This window comes from Mesoplodon bidens (assembly GCF_964165515.1).
Source record: "Mesoplodon bidens genome assembly, chromosome: 16".
Taxonomy (NCBI): Eukaryota; Metazoa; Chordata; class Mammalia; order Artiodactyla; family Ziphiidae; genus Mesoplodon; species Mesoplodon bidens.
Genome location: NC_138173.1, coordinates 22,224,187 through 22,233,207, shown reverse-complemented (window position 1 = coordinate 22,233,207; position 9,021 = coordinate 22,224,187). Strand labels below are relative to the sequence as shown.

General features: G+C 32.2%; 1 long non-coding RNA gene across 1 annotated transcript; it reads right to left on the bottom strand.

Annotated features, from left to right (window-relative positions):
- Positions 1-1,378: 1,378 nt before the first annotated feature.
- On the bottom strand, positions 1,379-8,011 carry LOC308629922. Its single transcript, XR_014017737.1, has 3 exons — positions 7,797-8,011; positions 5,866-5,954; positions 1,379-2,303 (listed from the first exon to the last, which is right to left on the bottom strand). It is a non-coding gene; the product is annotated as an uncharacterized lncRNA (long non-coding RNA).
- Between the last annotated feature and the right edge of the window lie 1,010 nt (positions 8,012-9,021).

Here is a 9,021-nt window from a genome sequence, read left to right as displayed (position 1 = left end):
TGTGAATGTTGCTGATTATCCACCATTTAAAGTTTTCTAGGCTTTGGCATTTTTCTGTAGGTATAAATAATTGACTATGAACTATGCAAAGAGTTGTTTTACCTGAATTTCTTTGAGATCCATCAGTTGTGGCCGTTAAAATGAGCCGATCTCCTCCATTACAACTACTCACTGTGCAGGCTTCTAGTCAAGCATTGGTGAAGATAGCGCAGCTCAATTTAAATTTAAAATTCAAGGTAATGTATCTAAACAAGTTAGTCCTATCCTTTTCCCCTTACTTTCCCTTAGAGAGTTTTTGAAGTTAAGGATTTGTAAAATGAAAATATTAAACCAAATTTAATGGCAAAATGTCATTGATATCATTAGTGAAACCAAGCCCAGTTTCCATTTACCCCAAAGTATAAATTGCCTATCTGAGAAGCAGTTCAAATTTAAGTCATGTCAGATTGGTGGCCTTTCTGAGTTTCAGTTTGGAACTCTTATTTGAAGTCATTGTTTCATTCAAGAGCATCTCAATATCAATAGCAGGTTTTCTACTTCAGCAAAAGCCTTGATGTACATCAGTGCCATTGGATCCATAGGATAACCTCTTTGTACGTTTTTTTTTCCTCCCAGTCTCACTGCAATGTTAAAGTCACTGATATCACAGAGCACATTTCTAATCCTAACTATATGCCCTAATTTTGGCAGAAATCCACTCCTCCACTTTTATGCAATGTATTAACAACGAGAAATTTAATTGTATTTGTTGATACTGTAATATCAACGTGAAGCATTCCTTTTTTGAAGCTCAAATTCTTAATATTTGCTTTCCCCTTTGCAAGAAATACTCCTTTACTCCCTTGTCCCCTTAGGCTACCTACCTCACACATCAGTTAAGAAGACAGTTCACAAGGGATGCCTTTCCTCATCCTTCCAGATGAGAAAGGCTCCCTGTTCCATGGCGCATAGTACCCTGTCTATATTTACTACAATTAGTAATTATTCTTTAGACTGCAGGCTCTAAGAACTATGGACAATGCTTGCTTTTCCCCACCTTGTATTACCAGCACCTAATGCAGTGCCTGGGACATAGTAGAAGTTCTATAAATATGTAATGATTGATGAATGAATTAATGTGTTAGTGACAAGATAAATGCATAAATCGTACTTGTAAAGAACAATACAAAGTAATTTCATTAATATTCACCCACTTATTTGTACCTTTATACCCTTCTCTTCATTTATATATCTTAGAATTACTTTTAGGTTTATCAGCAGGGATACAGGATTTAATGACTAAATTTTGATGAAATCTATTAGAAATATTTGTGAGTGAGTAAGCACTATGCCATGGTGAGAGAGAGAAAAAAATAAAAGCTATTGCTCTATTCTTGACTCAAGTTATACTCAATATTATTTGTTACATATTATATTACACACACAAATGCATTCTCACTAGCATGGTATCACCTACATTATTATAATTTCCATTTCCTTCCCAATCCCTTTAAAGCCCATATCTGACCCTTAGACTATTAAATTGCATTGTTTTCAACCACTTCTCCAATTTCTCAAGGTCATATTATGGTCATGTTGAATTTTGATCTTGACAAAGTATTAATCAGTCTTATCAACTAAAGAGAACTGTAAATTACTAAATCCACATGCTTTTCTATCATCCTAGTCTTGATGAAAATATTAAATAGCCTCTGGCCCAGGATTGACCTCTACATATAAAACTTCTGTCCACTTTGGTTGAGAAGGAACTATAAATGAGTTTAATTGTTCTACCTACTTTGTTTCCAATAAATAGGTCTCTGGTGCTGATCTACTTTTATAAATTTGTGAATGAATTCAATTCGTAATATTTTTATAATATTAATATTTAATGTCTGATTTCAAGTCATGGATGAAAAAATGCTGACATCAATGAAAACTACTACTTGCCCAAATAGATTAATAATAGTAAGAACAATTAAAGTAGATTTTAAATCTACTATCATGTTTATTTACTTTCCTGAATTGTTCCCACTGTGCCACTTCCTTACTTTCTGAATATGACAGATTCATGCACAACCTCCTTCTCTAGATGCTGTGCCATTAAGAAATCTCTCTGATTATAATAGGTGATCATCTATGATGGATAATAAGATAAATATGCTTGTGCATTTTCAATCACAAATACATGTCTTGCACAATGAAATGATTTTACTTGTTGCTTGATCACGGGGACTTCTTCCTCTGAATAAATAAGATTTGACTTTGCCTCTTTATGCAGTCATCTGTTCACAGTTCTGCCTCTCTCCAGTAGACTGTGTCTCCTTAAAGACAAATGAATATTCATTCATCTTTGATCCCCATTGCTTAGCATGCATAGTAATTGTTCAACAAATATTTGTTTAATAAGTTAAACACCAATATGCCATGAAGTAGGAAAATCTGGAGATGTGAGTGGTAAAGATGGGGGGTGTGATTAAAGGACCCCTCTGAATTCTAAGAACAACACACTTAGGATGGAATGCATGAGTAATCAAAGGGGCTGACTACTGGACAACTAGTATGTATTCAATTTTCAAATTCTATATTATAAGCATCCCTGAGTGTAATTTGAATTGGATAGACAGGAATTTTTATTTTATTTTTTCTAATGAGGAAGCAGTGTAGGTCTCTGTTCTCATGGCCTCTGTTGCTTCCTATGAATATTTCTCCAATATCTTAACATAATCATTTTCAGGAAGCCAAGAGAGTCCAAAAGAAAGTGACAAACAACAGAAATTCCTTTCATTTTCTAGTGTTTGGAAAAACATAAAAATATGTTTAAGTTTTTCAACCATACTTAGATTTCATGAGATTTTACTTGGTTGATAATCAATATGATAAGATGCGTATATATGTATATAGAATATTCATTCATTTTAAATTGGAAATAATGTGTATTCCCATGGCTGATTTGCAAACTATCAATAATAAGAACCAAGCTTATGTCCTCCTAAGTCTTTTGTAGCCCCATTTTAACACATTTTCTGAAAGTTATTTCACTTCAACCACTCTAGATACTTTCTAAAAACACAATAGATGACTTTTTAAAATTTTCATTTCAAAATGAAAATATTAAAATATGCTAAAAATTGGTGCAATAACGGAAGCTACAACTTACCATGTAAGTTTGTTTGTAATTGATCAAAGTATGTTCCAATAATTTTTGCATTGTATTTGCCTTTCTCTCTGTAATTACTAACCCTTTTTCTTTCACTATGGAATTTGAATTTTGATTTCCCATCTTCAAATTTGTCTTTAAATACATTTCTATCCTTATTTTTCTTCCGTCTGGAAGCTATGTTTTCAAGAGAAAATTTGTTTCCACAAAAATTAAATGTCTTCATATTAGGAATAATTCTAATGCAACTACTTTGTATTTGGAAAGGTGCCACTGTGTTTAGGAAGGTTAAACACATACTTTTGGGTAAGTTCAAAAAACATTACTCCAATGATTCAACCAAATATATTTCAAGCATATTGATAAGAATTTTCAAACTAATTGTGTGTGATAGCCATCAATTAAAGACATAAAATGAATGCCTGCTATTTTAAAACATAATTAAGCCATGGAAAAGCTGTGCATAACTAGCATGTTCGATAATTGGCTCATTAACTAAATTCTAACAGCCCATTCACATTTCTAGATTTTAATTGAAGAATGGATGGAAATAGTAAGGTGAGCTCATTGCCCAATACACATAAGCATGTGACAATTTTAATTTCTGCAGTGATGCCCATATTGTATGAAATCTTATTAATATTGTGATGGAATACAGTGAATCATGCTGTGAAAGAAGCACATATTTGACTGTTTTACATGTGTTCACACACACACAAACACACAGATACACACACACTTCTTTTTTCTCCTCTCTATTCTCATTTCAGTCCCATTTTCCTTTTCTTAGATAACTGGTGTCATGAATTTAATATAAATACTTTGAATCCATGCTTGAATTTTTTACTATATTCAAATGAATCCATGAAAAATATATGATGGCTTTGAGTTTTAAAATTTTGTATACATGTCATCATGCCAAGTATGTAATCTTGAAAATCATTTATCACATATATAATTAATTATTTTGAGTGAAGTATGGCACTGCACCTTAAAAATAGTTTATATATGTCTTTTGTAAGCAGTATAAACTGGAATTTTTAAATTTATTTTTATTGTCTCTGTAATCAAATGTATTGTGTTTATTGATATATTTCTCCTTTATTTTTTCATTTTTTATCCCTTCCTGTACTAACCTCGTTTAAACACATTTTTCATTCTCTTTTTATGATCTACCTTTTTATGAATCATATATGAAGTATTCATTTTTAGTGGTTTCTGAAAAATTCGACATATATTTCTAACTTTAATAAGTCTAAAACTAATTATCTCATCTTCCTCCTAAGCTGTTCATGGACCCCTCAAATTTTAAATCTGATCTCCAGTATTTCAGTATATTATCTACTGTTTTAGTTTTACTTTGTACGTACCCCCATTGGCTATTATTTTTTACACTCAACCGTTATTCAAATTCATTCCAACATTACAAATTTCTTTGCTGGTCACTGTTCAGTGCACCCTCCTACTTCTTTTTATGCTTATTTTCTTTCTTACTGAAGAACATTCTTTGTACAATGGTCTCCAATCTTGCCTAAAACACATGAGAATTATGTGAGAAGTTTTTAAAGCCCCAATTATTGAAACACCACCTAGATCACCTTGGTTAAAAAAAAAAATCTCCAAGTATTGGCTTCAGGCATCAGAACATTTTTTAATGCCTTCAGACAATTCCAATAGCTGCTGCTACTGCTTTAGTAATTTTTTGTTGTTGTGCTACAGTTTGTGGGTGGTAATTCCTCTTTGTCTATGAATGAAAATTTCTTCACTTCTTGTTCTTGAGTAGTTTTTAAAAATGAGGTATAGAATTTTAATTTGGATAGCTATATGTCCTCAGTACTTTGAAGATATTATTCTATTGTTTTCCAGCATCTACCTGTTTTCTGATAAGACAACAGATATTTAAAGCCAGCCCTCAAAAACAAGGCTTATTATTTCCAGGGCCCCCTTGAATTTCTTGGTTTCAACTCCTCCTCACTACTCTAATGTTGAATTTGTTTTTCCCCCTTAAATCCTGTGACTGGGGATCACCCCCCTTTTTTGTAAGCTCGTTCATTTGCTTTTTATGTGTTGCTTCATGTAAAAGCAACATATAAAAGAAAACACAAGTATAACAAATTGTGTGTTCAGATTGGAAGAAAGGATTCTCAATATCAGTTCAGCCTATCCTATTGACTGAAAGCATTTACCTTGTTTCTTTTACAACTAACTTGAATATTAGGAGTCTTACATCTAATTTACAGTACTCTTCACCCTTCTTGGAATGTCTATGCTCAATAAGGACATTATTTGATTTGTCACTAATATTGCTTTTCCTACATGTGACCTCATTCAGAGTTCTATCCTGTCCCATATACATAGCATAATCTTATATTTTGTATCTAACTGGCATCAGTTTTCCTTTTTTTTTTTTTTTTTTGATTTACTTTTAAGCTTTACTTTTAGCAGGACTATACTGAAACACACTTACACCTTAATAGATCTAATGATCTGGACTTAAAATAATAGATTTCTGTATCACAGGGGCATTTGTCTTTACAGATAGTAATTTCTATTCTCTGCACATGTTTACATGTTATATGCCCAGTGTAATATGAAGCAAGTCAGTTTATTGTGTTACATATGGTAAAGAATCCAGCAGAATAATGTTATTTAGGGTTTTTCTTTTCATTATTTCTATGAATAACAACAACATCAACAATAATAGTAATAGAAAAGATAATTTCTACCTATAGCATGTCTCAGTTTTTTCTTAAATGCAGTAGAAGGCCCTTCACACTCTATTTGTCAGCTTGGCTTCAGGTTTTCATTTTGTTGGCTAGAAGACAGATAAAGGGGATTATGGACAGACTGAGCCTGGTTTCTGCTAATCTCCAACTTGAATTCTTTCAAGGGCTGCAAAATATGATTCAGGTATTTCACAGGGCTGTATAACCTTTGTCATCTGTCTGGTATATGTGCCATCATGGGTGGATTTGGAACTGACATTTTATATCTCTGATCTCAACTGTATAAATATTTGTTTAGACTGACTATCAACATAGAACACAGACATTCTCTTCTGATGTATGGATGATAGAATAGTTCTTAACTGGGCCCCTATGGATGGGGCAGGCACACACTAACAGAGGGCAATGAGGCAAATTTTCAATAAACTCAGATTTTATATTTTCCTTTAGCTAAAAGAGTGGTTGCTTCTATACCAAAAAACTATTTCTTATAATTTGGGTTACATTAAAAATATCTCATAAATACAGCCATTTATCTGCATCTATAATAGTGACTTGGTTTTCTCAAATACATTATATATAGAGTCCTTTAGACTGGAATTAAATTAATCATGGTTATATATATATATATATATATATATGTATATATATATATACATATACACACACACACACACACACACACATATATATATATATATATTTTTTTTCTATTGACTTCCCAGCTATTTTCCCCTAGGAAAACTCTCTTAAATAATCAAGAGAAATATTTTAGGCAACATTATGTAAATCATCACCCTTATTAGATGAATTAATATTCTTGAAGTTAGAGCTCATTTTATGGAAATCAGATTAACCTGATGTGATGGGCATTGTCATTTATCAGTAAGTTATTTGTTAATATGCTCAGTATGTGACATAAAATATGTAACTTTTCTTTATTTTTATGTATTTATTATTATTATTTTTTTTGCGGTATGCAGGCCTCTCACTGTTGTGACCTCTCCCGTTGTGGAGCACAGGCTCTGGATGCACAGGCTCAGTGGCCATGGCTCACGGGCCCAGCTGCTCTGTGGCATGTGGGATCCTCCCTGACCGGGGCACGAACCCATATCCCCTGCATGGGCAGGCGGACTCTCAACCACTGCACCACCAGGGAAGCCCTAAAATATGTCACTTTAATAAGAGAATGGATCACCTCAAATAATTTAGCAAATCTTGAAAATGATAAGGATTAAAATTGTGGATGTATAAAGGACACAGAAGCTTAGAGAACTTTAAAACCATCTATTTCTATCCTGTTTCCCTCAGACAAGGAAGTGAAGGCTGACACTTTAGCATGATTTGGAAAACCTTCTAAAAATTATCTGACTTTCTCTTAGAATTAACAAGTAATTTAAAGTTTTAAGAACTGCAGAAGTGATCACATGAATTACCATAATTTAGTAAATCATTTTTTTGAATATCCACCTTTTGACAAACATTGTACATATATGTACCAGGCTGTAGAGATGAATAAAATCATCCTTAGTCTCAAATAACTGAAAGAAAAATCTCCCAATATTAGTGAATACTGAGGAATTAACGATGATGCTATGAGAAAAATTTTATAATGTGAAATTTATTAAGTTAAATAAAATATTTTGCTTTTGAGATTCGAATGCCTTGTTTTTGTTCTAATGATACTGATGATAGATAGTGGTTGTATGTTGCAGAAGTTTTATGGGAGCAACATAAAAATTTGGTAATGTGATATAAATTTGGTTTCCCAAGGTGATTTTTATTGTTATTTCTATTGGTGTTGTTAATGAAAGAAATTTCTGTGAGCTATTAGAAAAAAATGTGGATATCAATATGTAATCCAAAAGAAGGACAAAATAATGGATAATTAGAGAATATATATATAACCAGTAAATTAAAAATATACTCACATGCTAAGGAAGCACAGTGGTGGAAGTGTTGCTCATCATAAAGCTTTAACAGTGAGTAGAAGTTATCTTGGTGTCTTGGGTGTAGGAAGATATGCCAACAACCAGTGATTGATCCATTGTAAAATTTGGAACTGTTTCTTTGGTATTAAATTTCACTTAAGACCTGTGCTTCTGGACAGGATGGAGTAATAGGAACTGGATTTACTCTCCTGGTTTAAACAGCTAAAAGTAAATATATGTATATATCTATCTATCTATCTATCTATATATATATATATACATATATATAACAATAATTTTAGGCATTGAACAACAAACAGCACAAGACAACGGTTGTATAAAGCTGTTAATTATAATGATAACCCATAAAAACCGGTGGAATAATGTTTTGTGTAATACAGTTAAATGTTGGTTTTGAATAAGTTCCTGGTCATCTGTAAAAAAATAAAGGTGGACTCTCTTTTCATATTTATTAACAAAATGAATTTCATAGGTATGAAGTATTTAAACATGTTAAAATGCTACAATTACTAGAAGAAAACATTTTTGTTTTATTTAATAAAAGTTAATTTTTAAAATTATTTTATATTTTTATGTGTTGCATTTATTGCTTTAAGATATACAAATATGTTTTGATATAATTTAATACATGCAGCATCAACTAGAGTATTCAATACACAGAGTATTCAATGGGTATAGCCTTAGTAGTGGGACCAAATTAACCCTAGACTAAATTGTTTCAGTTGCAGCCTAATAAGGCTTACAAGAAAGCCTCAAAATGATCAAACTATTTCTTAACTACCTCTTTGAGCAAAGTTACAAATATTAAAAAGAAAATACAAAAACGCCCTGCAACTCGTAAAGTAAAATTCACAATATCTGACATGCAATCTAGAATTACCAGGGATGCAAAGATGAAGGAAACTATAACCCATAACAATGAGGAAAAATAATTAATGAAAACAGAGTGAAAAATGGTACAATCAGTAAACAAAGACATTCAAACAGTTATTATAACTAATTTTCATAGGTTCAAAAGGGTTAAAGGAAAGCATCAACATCTTAAATAGACATATAGAGGATATAAAAATAACCCAAATTGAGTTCCTAGAGATGAAAAATATAGTTTCTGAGATGAAAAATAAACTGGGTGAGATTAAAAGAGATGAGGCAGGGCTTCCCTGGTGGCGCAGTGGTTGGGAGTCCGCCTGCCGATGCAGGGGAC